Genomic DNA, 19,185 nt, shown 5'->3' on the forward strand with positions numbered 1-19,185 from the left:
GTCAAAGGCTTGCACTAGAGGTAACCCGTATGTGAGTTTTGTGGGGCCCTCCAATTATACACATTAGACTAGGCAGAAGGGTGTCTCGCCGATAGCTCGATTTGGTGTCATCCCAAGTGACCAAAGTACTGCCGTCAGCTCATCAATCCAACGCTTGTCGCACTTGTGCAGCTTGTCGAAAGTCCTCATCTTGAGGCCACGGAACACTTCAGCATTCACCCTCTCCAATTAGCCTTTGCTTCTCAGGTGAGCAACAGACACAAAGAAAATCATGGCAGTATTGCATGAAGGTGCAGTTCATGAAGTGTGTGCCATCGTCGGTGATGAACTAGTTGGGAACACCAAACGAAAACTATTCCCTTGAAGAACTTGACGACTGCATGTGATATCACCACCCTCACTAGCTCTACCTTAGTCCACTTCGTGAACTTGTCAATTACAATGAATAAGAACTCAAAGCCACGGGTAGGATAACAGAAGGGGCCTACAACGTCGAGCCCCCATACCATGAAGGGCCAAGAGAGTGGTATGGTCTGAAGGGTTTTTGTTGGTTGATGTATCTGCTTGGCGTTGAAGCGACATGCTTCACATCTTGACTCCACCACCAAGGTGTATTGAAGGGATGTCAGCCAATAGATTCCTTGTTGAAAATCTTTGCCGACAAGTGCTTAGGACCGATATGGGAGCCACACATCCCCTAACGTATTTCTTCCATCAACTTCTGTCCATCTTCCACGCACATGCACTTCAATTTCACCCCATTTTGCCTTCTCTTGTACAGAGTGTTGTCCACGAACTAGTACATGCTTGATTTCTGGGCTACTCTTTCAACTTCTTCTTGATCTTTGGGAGTTCCCCAGTCTGGAGGAAATGCACTATTTGCAACACCCATGCCGAATTGTCTCGTTCAAAAACAAGAACTTAAGGTGTTTCTTCTCATGCAGGAGCGCCGATCTCGAATGCAATAATTTGTGTTCTGTGATACTTCCATTTTACTTCATGAATTATTATTAATATTTTTGTTCTTCTTGTCCATTATTCACTATTATCATACAATTCCTGTGCCCTTTTTCTCTGAATATGCCAGGTACATCACAAAGTGGGAAAATCTGGAAACTGGAATTCTGGATCGGGAAACCGAGAAAAAGGTAGAAAAATCAACATGCTCCAAATGAACTGAAATTTCACGGATAATTTTACCGGAATATTTAAGAATTAATGGTCTAAAAATAAACCAGGGGGTGGTCTCACCCTCATGCCTTGTGGCCACCCTGCTGGCCCTCTCACATCCCTCTTCTCCTATATGGTGTGTTTTGACATAGAAAAATCATAAGAAACCTTTCAGGTCAAAGTTCCACTGTCTCGAGGCGAAAACCTAAGTAGAGGCCCTTCTGCTCTCCGCATAGAGATTATGCTGGGGAAACTTCCCTCCAGGAGGGATAAATTGAATCCATAGTCATCACCAACGCTTCCTCCTTCGTCGGAGGATCAATATTCATCGACATCTTCACTGGAACCATCTCATATCCAACTCTAGTTCATCTCTTGTACTCAATTTTTGTCTCTAAACCTTAGATTGGTACCCGTGGGTTACTAGTTGTGTTGATTACACCTTGAAGTTCAAGCGTGTTGGATTACTCGGTGAAAGATATTATGTTCAAATCCTTGATTATCATTATTACACCTCTAATCTTAAACATGTTGATGAGGCATGAGTAGTAACTATTATTCCTGAGGACATGGGAAATTTTTCGTTATAAGTACTCATATAAAGTTGGTATTGATTCGATATTTCAATGATATGTATGTTGTTACTTTTCTTAGTGGTGTCATGTGAATGTCGACGACATGACACTTCACCATGGTATGGGACTAAGGGAAGCCACTCTTGAGTAACAAGTAGTTGATGGTTTTCGACAATAAATAGAAGGTTAAACCCCAGTTGTAGCGTTGCTTCGTGAGGGGTAGATTTGGATCCACACGTTTAATTCTATGGTTAGATTTTTCTTAATTATTGCTTCATAGTTGTGGATGCTTGCGGGATAGGGTAATCATAAGTTGGTTGTTTGTTCAAGTATGAAAAACACCGTAGCAACGGTCGACCCACATATCAACTTATCAAAGTAGCGAACATGAAACAAATCAATATGACGAATATGTCTAGACGGGAATTCCCATGTGTCCTCGGGAGCACTTGCTTTTTATAAGTGTACATTAAGGCTTGTCCTTTGCTACAAAAAGTATTGGTCTACCTTTCTGCACCTTTCCTACTATTTTTACTTGTCACTTGTTACAAATTATATTGCTACAAAACTATCTATCAATGTTACTTACAACACTTCCAAAGAATACCTTGCTGAAAACCACTTGTCATTTCCTTCTGCTCCTCGTTGGGTTCGACACTCTTACTTACTGAAAGGATTATGATTGACACCCTATAGTTTTGGTTCAGCAAAACTCTTTTCTAGCACCATTTACGGATAGTGAAGCGCCTTTGATAAGTGGAAATTGGTAAGGAAATATTATCGGTATGTGCTAAAATTTACTGTTGCTTTTCATTATGAATGATAACTCTTTGAGTGGCTTGTCCGGGGCATCTACATCTCAAATGAAAGTTAAAGAAGTTGTTTATTAACCTACTGAACCTATTAAGATATTTATTATGGGATTCCTTCACGTATGGTAGAGAAACTGTTGGCTAATCCTTATAAAGGTTCAACTCATCCTCGTTACGATTTGATATATGTCGATGAGATTTGTGGATTGTTTAAGCTTTCAGGTCTACCTGGAGACAAAGTTAAGAAGTATGTTTTACCTTGCTCTTCAGAGGTAAAAGCATGAATGTGGTACACACTATTGGATGATATTAGATCATGGGACTGGAATCGCTTAAAGCTGGAATTTCATCAGAAGTTTTATCCTGTGCATCTAATTCATCATGATCGGATTTTATTTATAATTGTTGGCCTCATGAAGGAGAAAGTATCGCTCAAGCTTGGGGGGGGGCTTAAATCTATGATGCACACTTGCCCCAGCCATGAGCTCTCAAGAAAAAATTATGCTCGGTTTTCTCATGATGATCAAACATTACTCGATTCTTGTGATACTAGTTCCTATAGGAACGAAATTGTTTAATTCCGATGAGATCTTCTAGAAAAGGTTAAATGCAACTCTGAAGATTGCGAACTCAAGAAGGTAAAGAGTCGGGTATAAAGCTTATTTTTGATTGCGTTAAATCTTTTATGGAAACTTCTTATTTCCATGAGTTTAGAAATAAATATGGTCTTGACTCTGAGCTAGTAGCTACTTTGTGTGTATGTTTTGCTACCTATGTTGATCTTCCCAAGGAGAACTGGTTTAAATATCATCCTCCCATTGAAAAATTACGTGAGGAATCTGTTACAATTAACAAGGAAGAAATAACTGTTAACCATGTTAATCGAATTGTTCCTACTTCTAACATTGAGAAACCTCCTTTGTCTTGTTCGGATTAGGGAACACACTAAGGCTACAACTATGGTTAATAAAAGTTATGTTAGGACACCTAACCTTCTTAACAAATAAACTTTGAGCCTAATATTTCGATAGTTAAAGATCTCCTAGTTCATAATATTGATGGGCCGGTTATTTACCTCTATGATAAAGCTACTAGGATTGCAAAACCTATTAGTAATAAGCGAGATGAACTCGATAAAAAATAAACTAGTGGTAGGCATGCCTATCATCTCAGTTAAAATTGGAGATCATTTCTATCATGGCCTATGTGATATTGGTCTTAGTGTTAGTGCTATGCCCTTTACATTATATCAAGAAATTATGCATGATATAGCACCCTCTAATATTGAAGATATTAATGTCCCTACTAAACTTGTAAACAGTGATACTATTTCACCAGTCGGGATTGTAAGAGATGTTGAAGTCTTGTGTGTAAAAGTCAAGTACCCAACTGATTAGTTAGTACTTGGTTCAGAACGAGATAAATTTTGTCCCGTCATATTTGGTAGACCTTTCTTGAATACTGTTAATGCTGAAATTACTTGTGCTACTGAGAAGATCAAAGTGAGCTTTCGTGATGTCTCATGATTTTAATTTTTCCAAGTTTAGTAAGCATCCACATGAAAAATAATTACCTAATAAGGATGAAATATTTGGTCTTGCTTCTATTGCAATGCCTCCTACCGATCTATTAGAACAATATTTGCTAGACTACAAGAATGATATGCGTGTGAATGAAAGGAATGAAATAGATAATTTATTCTTTGATCAACAACCTATCCTTAAAGACAACCTAATAGTTGATATTTTAGGTGATCCTCCTCCACCCAAGGGAGATCCCATGTATGAGCTTAACACATTGCCTAATACATTGAAATAGGCTTATCTTGATGCAAAGAAGATATATCATGTTATTATCAGTGCTAACCTTTCAGAGCATGAAGAAAAGAGATTACTAAAAAATTTAAGAAAGCACGGGGCTATTATTGGTTATACTCTTGATGATATTAAGGGCATAAGCCCCACTCTTTGTCAGCGCAAGATTGATATGAAACCGGATACTAAACTAGTCATTGATCATCAACGCCTTCTGAAACCTAAGATGAAAGAGGTGGTAAGAACTGAAATACTAAAACTTCTGGAGGAATGTATAATTTATCCTATTTTTGATAGTAGACGGGTAAGTCATGTTCATTTTTTCCCCTAAGAAAGGTGGTATAATTGTTGCTCCTAATGATAAAATGAACTTATTACACAAAGGATGGTAACTGGTTATAGGATGGTAATTGATTTTAGGAAATTGAACAAAGCTACTAGAAAAGATCATTACCCCTTGCCCTTTTATTGATCAAATGTTAGAATGATTATCTAAGCACACACACTTTTTCTTTCTTGATGGACATTCTAGATTCTTGCAAATACCTGTGTCAAAAGAAGATCAAGAGAAAACTACCTTTACTTTACCTTTTGGAACTTATGCTTATAGGCGTATGACTTTTGGTCTATGCAATGCACCTGCTATCGTTCAAAGATGTATGATTGCTATATTCTGTGACTTTTGGGAAAATATTGTTGAGGTTTTATGGATTTTTTTTCTATTTACGAGACTTCTTTTGATGATTACATGAGCAACCTTGATCGAGTTTTGCAAAAATGTGAAGAAATTAATCTTGTCTTGAATTGGGAGAAGTGCCAATTTTTGGTGAATGACGGTATAGTACTTGGGCATAAAATTTATGAACAAGATATTAAGGTGCATAAGGACAAATTTGATGCAATAGACAAAATGCCAAGCTAGAAGATATCAATGGTATAAGAAGTTTCCTCGGTCATGCTGATTTCTATAGGAGTTTCATTACAGATTTCTCGAAGATTTCTAGGCCATTAACTTATCTTCATCAAAAATATGTTCCTATTTTTTTTATGATGATTGTATACAAGCCTTTGAAATACTTAAGAAACCCTTAATTTCTACACCTATTTGTAAACCACGTGATTTGAACTTACCCTTTGAAATTTGTGTGATGCTAGTGATTATGCTGTTGTTGTTGTTCTTGGGAAAAGAGAAGACAAGAAATTGAATTTTATTCCTTATGCTTGTAAGACCCTAGATGATGCTCAAATAAATTATGCTACTACTGAAAAAAGAGTTTTTAGCAGTTTTGTTTGCATGTGATAAGTTTAGACCTTACACCATTGATTCTACAATAACTATTCACACTGATCATGCTCCTATTAAATACCTTATGGAAAAGAAAGATGTTGAACCGAGACTTATGAGATGGGTGCTATTACTCCAAGAATCTGACTTGCATATCATTGATAGGAAAGGAGCTGAAAACCCTATAACAGATAACTTGTTTAGGATGGAAAATGTTCTTGATAACCAACTTCTCATTGATGATAATTTTCCTGATGAACAACTTGCGCTTAAAAATAATTCACAGTACTCCTTCTTATGCAGATTATTCTAATTACATTGTTGCTAAATATATTCTGCCTAGCTACACCTATAAACAAAAGAAAAAAATCTTTTATTACTGAAGACATTACTTTTGGTATGACCCACATCTTAATAAAGAAGGTGTAGATGGTGTTATTATACATTGTATACCTGAGCATGAACAGGAACTTATCCTAAGGAAGTGTCATTCTGAGGCCTACAGAGGACACCATGCTGGTGACCGAACTACAGATGCTCTTACGTATGTCCTTTCATGTGATGAATGTCAAAGTGTTTGTAACATTGGTTAACATGAGGAAATGCCTATGAATTATTTCATTGCTATTGAACCATTTTATGTCCGCGGCTTTGATTTTATGGGCTCTTTTCCTTCTTCTAATTGGTATACTCATATTTTAGTTCATGTTGATTACTTTACTAAGTGGCTACAAGCAATTGCAACTAGTAGTGCTGATCACAACACTTCTATTAAAATGCTTAAAGACGTCATTTTCCCGAGGTTTGTAGTCCCTAGATATTTAATGACTGATGGTGGTTCACATTTTATTCATGGTGCTTTCTGTACAATCCTAGATAAATATTATGTTGACCTTAGAATTGCATGATGTTATCATCCTCATTCTAGTGGCCAAGTTCAATTGAGCAACCGAGAAATAAAATTGATATTGCAAAAGATTGTCAATAGGTCTAGAAAGAATTGGTCTAAGAAACTTGATGATGCTTTATGGGGTTATAGAACTCCTTATAAAATCCCATGGAGATGTCTCCTTAGAAAATTCTTTATTAACAAGCTTGAAATTTACCTCTTGAGTTAGCACATAAAGCTTACTGGGCAATTAAATAACTTAACTATGACTTTAAACTTGCCGCTGAAAAGAGGTTATTTGATAGTAGCTCACTAGATGAATGGAGGACACAAGCCTTTGAAAATGCCGAGTTATTTAAATAAAAAGTTAAAAGATGGCATGATAAGAGAATCCAAAAGTGAGAATTCAATGGAGGAGATCTAGTGCTTTTGTACAATTATTGTTTCAAATTCTTTGCAGGTAAACTCCTCTCCAAATGGGAAGGCCCATATCTTGTCGAGGAGGTACATTGCTCCGGTGCTACAAAGATCAACAATTTTGAAGGCAATAATCCTAGAGTCGTAATTGGGAAAAGAATTAAGCATTACATCTGAGGTGCGCCCATTAATGTTGCAACTAACATTATCCAAGTGATAACATCGGAGGAGCACATAAAAAGGAGTAGGTACGTGAAATGGTAAGAAAATAGACTCTAAAAATTCCAAAAAAATATGTTTTGTTGGTTCTAGTATTTTAGAAAAATTACAAAAATAAAATGAGTCAGGGGACCCAAGAGCAAGACCCAAGGCAATAGGGCGCGACCACCACCTGGTTGCGCCCTCATGCCTTGGGGTCATACTTGTGATCCGCGTTGGGTTTTCCGTAAAGAGGAACGGGTTATCGTAGCACAATGTGGGTGAGTATGTTCCTCAATTATGGAACCAAGGTTTATCAAACCAATAGGAATATTAACCACAACCATCGTCAATGGCTACACACAAAAGAACAAACAACTTGCACCCAACGTGGTCAACAGACTTTTCAATCCTCTTGTTCTTATGATTTGCGAGCGAGTGAGGTGTGTAGATAATTGTAGATAGCAAGATAAAATGAATGAAAGTAAATGGAAGCAAGGTATTGAAGGTTTTTTATATATGTTGTGATTATATCTAGGGGCATAGTTTTCCCTAATGGCATCTCTCATGAAATATAGTATACGGTTGGTAAACAAATTACTGTTCGGACAATGAGAGAAAAGCGGATAGTTATGCGATATTCAAGGCAATGAACATGTCCATATAGGCATCATGTCCATAAACAAATAGGACGAATCCTGCCTGCAACTATTACTATTACTCCACTCATCGACCGCTATCCAGCATGCATGTGGAGTATTAAGTAAAATAGAGTAATCCATGAAGAACAATGACATGATGTAGACAAAGTAAACTCAAGCAATATGAATAAACCTCATTGTTTTATCCTTAGTATCAGCAACACAAAGACGCATCTTGTCCCCTTCCATCACTGGAATATAGAAATTCGCCAGGTTGAACCTACTACAAGGCACCTTTCTCACTAAAGAAATATCAATCTAGTTGGCCAAACTATTTCAATAGATCAGAGAGAATTATGAAGCTATTGTAATCATGCACATAAGAATCATCTAAGTATTCAGAGGAGACTCAAATATTCATCATTAATAATCTGATCATAAACGCACAATTCATCGGATCCTAACAAATGGACCGCACAAAATCAATTACATCATGTGGATCAAAGTGAAGATGCAACGATCATTGTATTGAAGGTCAAGAGAGAGAGAGAGAAAGAGATTACCATCTAGGTACTGGATATGGACCCATATGTTTGTGGTGAACTACTCACACATCATCGTGAGGCCCTCGTCTGTAACTTCATGACCGATCCCCCCTTTGACACGGTGCGAGAACAGAGGTCCAGATGGCTTCCCATTGGAAGAGAAACTTGTGGTAGCATAAAAAGTGTATACGAGAATTTAGGAGCTAGAGAACGGAGTCGGGAGGGCCTCGAGGGGCCGACAAGCCAACAAGGTGCCCCAAGGCTGCATCTGGTTGGCTTATGGGGCCCTCGTCTGTCCCTAGCCTTCCCCTTATGCTTGTTGCTCTTCTTTTGTTCCAGAAATAATCACCAAAAGTTTCAGGTCAATTGGACTTTGTTTGTTATGGAAAACCTCAAAACTGAAAACACGCAGAAAACGACATCTGGCACCGGGCACTGGGTCAGTAGGTTAGTGCTTAAAAATAATGTAAATTGGTAAATAAATACCCCCAAGCTTTTAAATTATAAATATTTGGAGAAGTATCAAGCATCCCCAAGCTCAATTCTTGCTCGTCCTCGAGTAGGTAAATGATAAAAACAATTTTTTTGATGTGAGATGCTATCCATGATGTAATCTTATGCAGGTATGCTCATTGAGAAATGCTGAATAATAAAAAAATTAACACAACAATACTCATAGGTATAAGGAGCAAAATCATTAATCTTTATAAGTATACGATCCTCAAAGATTGTTTTACCCCATTCATCTTATTATATTAGCAAAGCATGGTTCCATCTTCACCACATTAATACAAATGTCAAGCACCACGGTGTCCAAGACGGGTAATTGGATCGTACTTTTTCAATATGCATCAACTTTTTATTCTTCACACAATACATGAGTGTGAACAATTGGACATAGCATAAAGGTGGAATAGAATATGGTGGTAGGTTTCAAAGGGGTGAAAGTGGAGAAAATAATTTCACATCAACTAGGCATATCAACGGTCTATGGAGATGCTCATTGATAGATATGGACGTGAGGAGTAGGGATTGCCATGCAAATGATGCACTAGAGCCATAAGTGTATGAAAGCTCCATTGAAGCTAATTGGGGTGTGCATCCAACTTGCTTGCTCATGAAGACCTCGGGCATTTGAGAAACCCCATCATTATAATATACAAGCAAAATTTATGAAAAAGTGATTCCCACTAGAATATCAATGATATAATCATGAGACTCTCTATATGAAGCAGAAGGTGCCACTTTGAGGCACAAGTGTGGTAAAGAATAATAGCAAAGTCCCTTCTCTCTTTTTCTCTCATTCATTTTTTCTCATTTCATCATTTTTTATATGGTGGGATCATTTGGCCTCCGCCATTTTTATTTCCTCACTAGGACAATGCTCTAATAATGATGATCATCATACTTCTATTTACTTACAAATCAATATGAAAACCGATAGGACAATATAACTCTATACGAATGTCTCTGGCAGTGTATCAGGATGGGCAAAGATCTAGCGTGACATGTATAAAAATATGATGAATGGTGGCTTTGCCACAAATAATATGTCAGCTCTATATGATCATGCAAAGCATTACGATGATGAACGAACTAGTCATGTGAAGTGATGATGTCATTTACATCGCAACATATCTCAGAATGGCTATGGAAATGCCATGATAGGTAGGTATGGTGGCTATTTTGAGGAGAATATGAAAGACTTATGTGCAATAGATCGTGTTGTCGCAGGGTTTGGATGCACCGGTGAAAGTTGCACCGATCCTCAGGTGAGAACGAGTGTTGCACGGTACCAAAGAGGCTAGCAAATACAAGGAGGTGAGATTGCGTATGTCCATGGTGTCACATTAGTCATGGAGAACTCATGTACTTATTGCAAAGTTGTATCAGTTTTATCAAAAATTAAAGTACTACTCGCATGCCCCGAGAGAGATGGTTGGTAGGAATAAACCATCACGTGACTCCAACTCAAAGCAACACTAGGATTTCAACGATGAATAGAAATGCTCACAGATCATCACCATGTCATTTTAAGTTTTAGATAAAAAATAAGTTTACATATCTTAATATGGAAACCTCTTTCAACTAATAATAATGCACTCACACCTTTTTAATATCACCACATCAATATCATTAACCCATAATTTCTCTATATGTGCTACATGATGGTTTTAATTATCACTCATTGAACACCCATTATTTTTGATATAGTCTTATGACCCATGCAAATTACTGTTACTATATATTTAACTCCAAAACAAATATAATTGAAGAACCAGGGCATAATATTTCTATAAAATCTACACGGCATCGTGGTCAAACGATTATAAGTCAAGTACTAGAGCTACTTCTAAGCTCAAAAGATATAAGTGAAGGACATAGAGTATTCTAACAAATTGTAATGATGAGATGACTCTCTCAAATAGGTATGTATATAAAATTATTATTTTGGCAAACTTAAAGTAAAAGCAAACAAAAGCAAACAATGCTCCAAGCAAAACTCATATCATGTGATGAATAAAAATGTAGCTCCAAGTGAGATATTGATGGATTAACACGAAAAGAGGGGATGTCTTCCGGGGCATCCCCAAGCTTAAATGCTTGAGTTTCCTAGAATATTACCTTTAGGTGCCTTAGGCATACCCATTCTTAGGTTTTTTCTTCTCCTCAATCCTTTTTCCATCGGGATAATACCCAATACTTGAAAAATTCAATCACATTAAACTCAACAAACTTCGTGACATCTGTTAGTATAAACAACATATCAAATACATTAAGGTGCTATTCTAATTTTCTTTTAGCATAGGGAATTTTATTATAACTTCTCCATGTCTTATACAACCTGATTCAATCCATAGCAACACCAAAACAAGCAAACTATGCAAGCAAAAATAGAATATGACTAAAACAGAATAGTCTATAGTAATCTGTAATGAACCTATACTTCTGTAACTCCAAAAATTATTAAAGTTTAGGAATAACCAAGGAATTTTTATATAAATCCTTTGTAAAATTATCATCTTAAAAATATGTTTCAGTAAAATCAGAGAAATTCTGCACTATTCATCAAAGTTTCTGTTTTTGCACCGTATCGGTTTTACTCATCATACAAATCGTCCCAAAACATTTACTTGGAATAAAGACTAAATAAATCATAAAAACACAATAATTACATCAGAAATAATCATGTTATCACAAATAAACACATATTAAAATAATAAAAAATAAAGATAACTATTGGATTGCCTCAAAACAAGTGTTATTGTTTTACGCCCCTAGCTAGGCATATTGATAGTTTCAAGTGTTGTCATCTTCGACACTCCACCCATAAGTGGGTCTAATGATTGATTCATAAGGTGGTCTAATTATATTTCTAGGGAATTGTTCCATTCCTTTCTTTATTCAAAGTGGAATCTTATGTTTCCCTCTTTCATGTCAAGTAGGATTGCATTCAATATAAAGCACAGCTAAATCTACACGCACATAATTTTTATTTGCAATTATGAGCACATCATTTATTCTACCCAAGGATTTCTTAACGGTAGAATCCGCAAGATGCAAGTTTAGGGAACATTCTTCAATATTACTGAGACCAGGCACATCACATAAAGATTTGGGTATAGTTGAAACGGTAGCACCAAGGTCACACAAAGAATTGCCTTCATATTTATTTATCTTAATTTTGATAGTTGGTTCCCGCTCATCATGCAAGTTTCTAGGAATAGAAACTTCAAGCTCAAATTTCTCATCATAAGCTTTTAACATAGCTTCTACTATATGTTGAGTAAAAGATTTGTTTAGTTCATAAGCATTGGGTGAGATAATAATGGATTACATCACGGAAATACATTCTACTAAAGAGAAATTATAATAATTAAAGTCCTTGTAATCCAAAATAGTAGGCGCATCACTAGTTAATGTTTTGACCTCTTCAAACACACTTTTTCGGTTCTAGCATTAAAATAATCACCCTCCAGGCGAATAGGACGCTCCTTTACTAGAGTTGACTAATCTTGAGTCTCTTCATTATTAATATTCTGAGAAGTAAACAAAGATTCAATACGATAAGTACCAATCATTTTAAGATCTTCATCATGATTGTGGTAAAAACCGCGAGGAAGAGGTTTTTCTAGGAATTCCTTCTTAGCTTACATTAATTAATAGAAACTTGGATAGATTTAATAGTATAATTAAAATCATGCTTAGGAGGCAAAGATTTTTTAAGGTTTTCTACACTAAGAGAAGTCCTATCCATGTTTTTAGCCAAAGTATCAACAACATGCAATTATTCTTCTACCATAGTACTAAAAACCTTTTCATAATTAATGAATTCCTTAATTGTGTTCTCAAGATCAGAGGGTATCCTACTATACTTTTTAGAAGAATTTCCATAATAATCTCCATAAGCATTAGGAACATTACCGGGATATGGCCCAGCATTGAAATTACCCCTATAAGCATTGTTGTTGAAATTATTTCACGAGACAAAGTTCACATCAATAGCATCATTATTTTGCTCAATCAAGGTAGACAAGGGAATATCATTGGAACAACATGAGTATTTAGATTAGCAACCAAATTCGTAAGAGAATCCACTTTTTCACTCAAAGTAGCGATTTCCTCAACAGAATTTACCTTCTTACCGTTCGAGCTTATGCCATCGAGAATAATTGGTCACGACGTTGTCCAGAAGTTTTGTGGCCTCTCCTAAGGTGACATCCATAAATGTACTACATGTAGAAGAATATAGAAGATGTCGAGTCACAAAGTTTAGTCTAGCAAAGAAATTTTGGATAATCATCCACAAGTTTAAACCAAGTGTGGGGAAATTTCTTATCATCAATTTCATTCTCTCACATGCTTGTAAAACATGTTCTTGATCATGTGGTTTGTAATTAATTATTTGATTTCTAAGGGAAATGATCTTAGCAGGAGGAAAATACTTGGCAATAAAAGAATCTTTACACTTATCCCATGTTGCAATACTATTGTGTGGTAAAGATAAAGACCAAGATTTAGCTTTATCTCTGAGTGAAAATGAAAACAATTTAAATTTCATAATATCATTATCCATATACTTGTTATTTTGCATATCACATAGTTCAACAAAGGTATTGAGATGTGAAGCGGGAAATGATCTTAGCAGGAGGAAAGCGAGTGAGTTGTGTACACAATTTTAGATATCAAGATGAAATAAAACTAAGTAAATGGAAGCTAGGTACTGAAGGTTTTTAATGTATGTTGTGAATAGAACCAGGGCCATAGTTTTCCCTAATGGCATCTGTCATGAAAAATAGCATATATTGGGTTAACAAATTACTCTTGGTCAATTGACAGAAAAGCGGATAGTTATGCGATATTCCCAGCAATGATCATGTGTATATATGCATCATGTCCATCAAAAAATACGCTAACTCCTGCCTGCACATATTATATTTCTCCACTCATCGACCGCAATTCTGCATGCATCTAGAGTATTAAGTAAAACAGAGTAGTGCATCGAGAACAGTGACATGATGTAGACAAAGTAAACTCAATAACTATGAATAAACCCCATCATTTTATCGTTACTAGCGGCAACGCAAAGACTCGTCATGTCCCCTTCTCACATTGGGATATAGAAGTTCTCTATGTTGAACCTACTACAATGAACCTCTCTCACCGAAGAAATATCAATCTAGTTGGCAACACTATTTCAATAGATCAGAGTGAATTACGAAACTATCATAATCATGAACATAAGAATCATATAAGTATTCAGAGGATACTCAAATATTTATCATGAATAATATGAATATAAACCCACAATTCATCTGATCCCAACAAATGCACCACATAAAAGGAATTACATCATGTGGATCAAAGTGGAGATGCGATGATCATTGTGTTGAAGATCAAGTGAGAGAGATTACCATCTAGGTACTGGCTATGGACCCATAGGTATGTGATGGAGTACTAACACATCATCATGAGGGAAGCAAGGTTGACTCAGAGGCACTATGTGATTGATCCCCCCTCCGACAAGGTGTCTGAATGGAGCTCCAGATGGCCTCCCATCAGTAGAGAGACATGTGGTGGTGTAAAAAGTGTATCAGGACACCTTCTGATGTTTTAGGGTATATGAGAATCTATAAGTGAGAGAACAGAGTCGGGAGGGCATCGAGGGGCTCACAAGCCAACATGGCCCACCCCATGTCGCATCGGGTTGGCTTGTTTGTCCCTCATGTGGCCGCCAGCCTTCCTCCGATGCTTGTTTCTCTCCTTCTCGTCTCGAAAAAATCACCAAAAAGTTTCAGGTCAATTGGACTTCGTTTGGTATGGAAAACTAGAAAAGTGAAACACATGCAGAAAACAACAACTGGCACTAGGCACTGGGTCAATAGGTTAGTGCTCAAAAATAATATAAATTGGTAAATAAATACCGCAAAATCATTCTAGAATGATAATATATCAAGATGCAACAATAAAAAATTATAGATATGTTTTAGAGATATCAGGGGGGCCTCGTGTGCCTCCCAGACTCCATTTTCTTCTCGAGCATGTATTCTTACCTATAAAAAAATAATTATATATACTCCCGACTATTTTGACCACCGCATCACGAGATTTTCCTTTGTTCTTGTTTCACGTTGTTTCTGTGACAGATCTAGATTGCCATGGCAATGCCAAGCTCCTCCAAGGACAAGTTCTTTGAGAAGTTTATCAACCCATACCTCTTGGAGGTGATGAAACACCCTCAAGCCATTGATATGTATGAGTGGGTGCTTCACATATGAGACTTCCAAGGACCAAAGAAGGAGGGAAGCGAGAAGGCCAGGCTTGCGGCGATGGAGCAGGAGATCTTCAAGTGTCAAGTGATGGTTAAACTTGGTTTGACTGCTAATCAATCTATGATCACTGACTTCATTCAGGAGAACAAGCTGGACACCAGGAACATGGGAGAGGCCCTCTTCAAGCTTCAAAGGCGGATTCAAAACCTCCAATCTCAAATCTTTGACCTCCAAATCGAAAACTGTGAGTATGAATTGAGGCTTAAGAGGATGAGCATCGCTACTGATTTTGGGGTCCCGAAGACAAGGTTTTATTTCTATGATGGTGAGCCAATGCCTTGGAGGGCGGAATATGAACCTGCCACATCATCACCATATTCACCTGGGAAGGACGCCTGAGTACATGGGTATGGGCACCACCCTTAGCTTGGTCCAACCTTGAGGGAGATGCCCCGGTATCGTACCACCATCACTTCCACCATTACCATATATCTTAGTTTGATCCTTAGTTCTTTCGTGATTTACAGAAATAAATTTCAGATTTCTTTGCTTAGAATTTTTGCTTTGAGATCCATCTACACTTGTCACCGTGTGTGAGAGTTATATAATAAAGATTAGTTGAGTTTGTGTTCTTTACTTGTGTGCACGCATCATCATAGCTTGGCAATAAAAAGGGTAAATATTAAGATCATATGCTTATCTCATGAGAAGTAATGGCTGCTCACAAAAAGGGTATAAGTGATGAAAGTTGTTGATAGTAAACATAGTATTAGTCATTTATGCAATCTAGGAAAGATTATGAAAGAGGAGGGAAGACTGAAATATAAATACTCTATCTTGGACATCATTTATGATTGTGATCCCTCACCAAATAATATATAATGATGAAGTGTTGATGTTGCACATGGAAGACAACATAATGATTATGGTAGTTTACATTCACATGGAACTTATATGGTCATGACTCCTTTAACATGTGGTGCTTGCTTTAGATCATTTCTAGCCAAAACATTTTGCACTAAGTAGAGATGCTACTTGTGCATCCATAACCTTGAAACCTAGTCTCTTGCCATGAGATTCCACCATACCAACCTATGGATTGAGTAAGATCCTTCAAGTAAGTTTTCATTCGTGCATCAAACAATAAAAAATTGCTCCTAAACATGTATGATATTTTATTGCAAGGGAAAATAAGCTTTGTACAATCTTGTGATGGTAAATAAATAGAAGCGATGGACTACATAATAAAGTTTTCTATCACAAGGGGCAATATAAAGTGACATTCCTTTGCATTAAGAGTTTGCACATCCAAAAACTTAAAAGCGCATGCCAACCTATGCTTCCCTGTGCGAAGGGCCTAGATTTTCTCTTCACGAGGTCATTCCTATGTGTGAGTCAATAAAGTTTATTACTCTTCCTACCTATTGACTCTATAGTGGTAAGCACCATGTGTTCAGGAAAGATCCATACTTATATATCCTAGTGGATATCGATGATCATGATTTATTATTGGTATTATCCTTGAGGTAAATAAGTTGGGTGGAAAATCATTTAAGCCCGTGTCTTCCTATGTGTCCTATGGAAACATGAGTTCCGAAAATATGACTTGGGCATGATAAATCATAGAAGATTAAATGATAGTTGAGTATGTGAACTTGACAAAAACAAAGCTCTTACATAGACTCTCCTTTGAAATATGATGAATTACAATTGTCCCAATAACTAAGAACATATTGTGTTGATTGTCAATAATGTTTATGCTTCTTCCTCCAATACTTGTGAACGGATAGTTACTTTTTTATATTTTTGTCGACACCTCTCTCTCAAATCATGTGATCATTATTATTGAGTTCGGCTTTCGCTTGAGGACAAGTGAGGTCTAAGCTTGAGGGAGTTGATATGTCCATTTTGCATCATAAATTATTATTGATATTTGTGTTATTCTTTCCCATCATTCCTTATTATCATACAATTCTTATGCCCATTCTCTCTAAATATGCAAGGTACATCACAAAGAGGGAAATATCTGGAAATTGGAATTCTGGAGCGGGAAACAGAGAAAAAGACAAAGAACTCAACATTCTCGAAATGACGTGAAATTTCACGGGGAATTTTTCTTGAATATTTAAAAATTATTGGGAAAAAAATATACCAAAGGGGGCCACCTGTTGGCCCGAAGGTAACAGGGCATGGCCACCACCTAGCCACGCCCTAATTCCTTGTGGGCCCCTGTTGGCCCTATGACGTCCCTCTTCTCCTATATGGTGTGTTTTGACCTTGAAAAAATCATAAGCAACCCTTTGGGACGAAGCACCGCCGTCTCGATGCGGAAACCTGGGCAGAGGCTGTTTTGCTCTCTAGTAGAGAGATTCTGACAGGGAAACTTCCCTCCAGTAGGGGAAATCGAAGCCATCGTCATCACCAATGCTTCCTCCACTACTGAAATTCAGAAATTTGCCATCTGCCAAGGCGGACGGAAAGGGGGCAGCCACGGACGGCAAAGGCTTTGCCGTCTGCCCCCTCATGGCAAAGTAGACGGTAAAAAAAATCCGGTGAAGAGGCTCTTTGCCGTCAGCTTTCACACCACGGACGGCAAAGAATCTTTGCCATGAGGGGACAGACGGCAAAATAGATGGGACGGCATATATTGCAACGTCCCCGTTAAGTGTTAACGGCAGGCCTCCTCTCTTTGCCGTCTGCCTTACCCCCTTTGCCATGTGGGGGCAGACGGCAAAGTGGGGAGAGAGAGGGGACAGATTCCCCCTTTGCCGTCTGCCTTCCCCCCTTTGCCATGTGGGGGCAGACGGCAAAGAGGGGAGAGAGAGGGGGCATATCCCCCCTTTGCCATGTGCCTTCCCCCCTTTGCCATGTGGGGGCAGACGGCAAAGAGGGGAGAGAGAGGGGGCAGATTACCCCTTTGCCATGTGCCTTCCCCCCTTTGCCATGTGTTGGCACACGGCAAAGAGGGGAGAGAGAGGGGGCAGATTCCCCCTTTGCCATGTGCCTTCCCCCCTTTGCCATGTGTTGGCACACGGCAAATAGGGGAGAGAGAGGGGGCAGATTCCCCCTTTGCCATGTGCCTTCCCCCTTTTGCCATGTGTTGGCAGACGACAAAGAGGGGAACCAGCCCCTTATTTTTTTTTGTTATATCCAGCATTTTTAACAATAATCAGGATATATATATATATATATATATATATTTGACATAAATAAATTTCTTTCCGTACTCATAACCATATTAAAATAACTCTCATCCATAGTGCATACATATTATGCAAGTTACATCCGTACCAAACCATATATAACACCAGTTTCATCTACGTGCATACAAAGTTTCATATATTCATATACTACAATAGTTTCAATACAACCCATGGTACAAGAAATCATCTTCAAGCATTCCATCAACCAAGCTTCCCGTGAAGTGAAAGTAATCAGCAAAATGACAAATAAGAAAGTTAGAAAAATAATACTAGATGAAGTAGTGTATATATAGGTTATTTCGGAGAGAAATTAGCTAAGTATAGACCATTTAGGAGCTAATTAAGCTAATTATGTCATTTAGGTGGAACCCTAGCTAACTATAGGACAAGAGAAAGAGAAGAAGAAGTAAAAGAAGGAGGAGGAGGAGGAGGAGGAGGAGGAGAAGGAGAAGGAAGAGGAGAAGAAGAAGTAAAAGGAGGAGGAGGAGGAGGAGGAGGAGGAGGAGAAGGAAGAGGAGAAGGAGAAGGAAGAGGAGAAGAAGAAGAAAAGAAGGAGAAGGAGAAGAAGAAGGAGAAGGAGAAGGAGGAAGAAGGAGTAAGAAAAAGGAGAAGGAGGAGCTCCTTCTCCTTCTCCTCCTTCTTCTCCTTCTTCTTCTTCTCCTCCCTCTCCTCCTTCTTCTTCTTCTCATTTTTCCTCTTCCTTCCTTTCATTTTTCCTCTTTTTCTCTTCTTGTCCCCTTCTTCGGGCTAAATTGGCTAAGAATGCCTTTTTGGAGCTAATTATGTCATTTCGAGGATAATTAGCTAAGTATAGGTCATTTTTTATTAAATAGGCCATTTTGGAGCTAACTAAGCTAATTATG

The sequence above is a fragment of the Hordeum vulgare genome, chromosome 5H (assembly GCF_904849725.1).
Source record: "Hordeum vulgare subsp. vulgare chromosome 5H, MorexV3_pseudomolecules_assembly, whole genome shotgun sequence".
In the NCBI taxonomy this organism is placed as follows: domain Eukaryota; kingdom Viridiplantae; phylum Streptophyta; class Magnoliopsida; order Poales; family Poaceae; genus Hordeum; species Hordeum vulgare.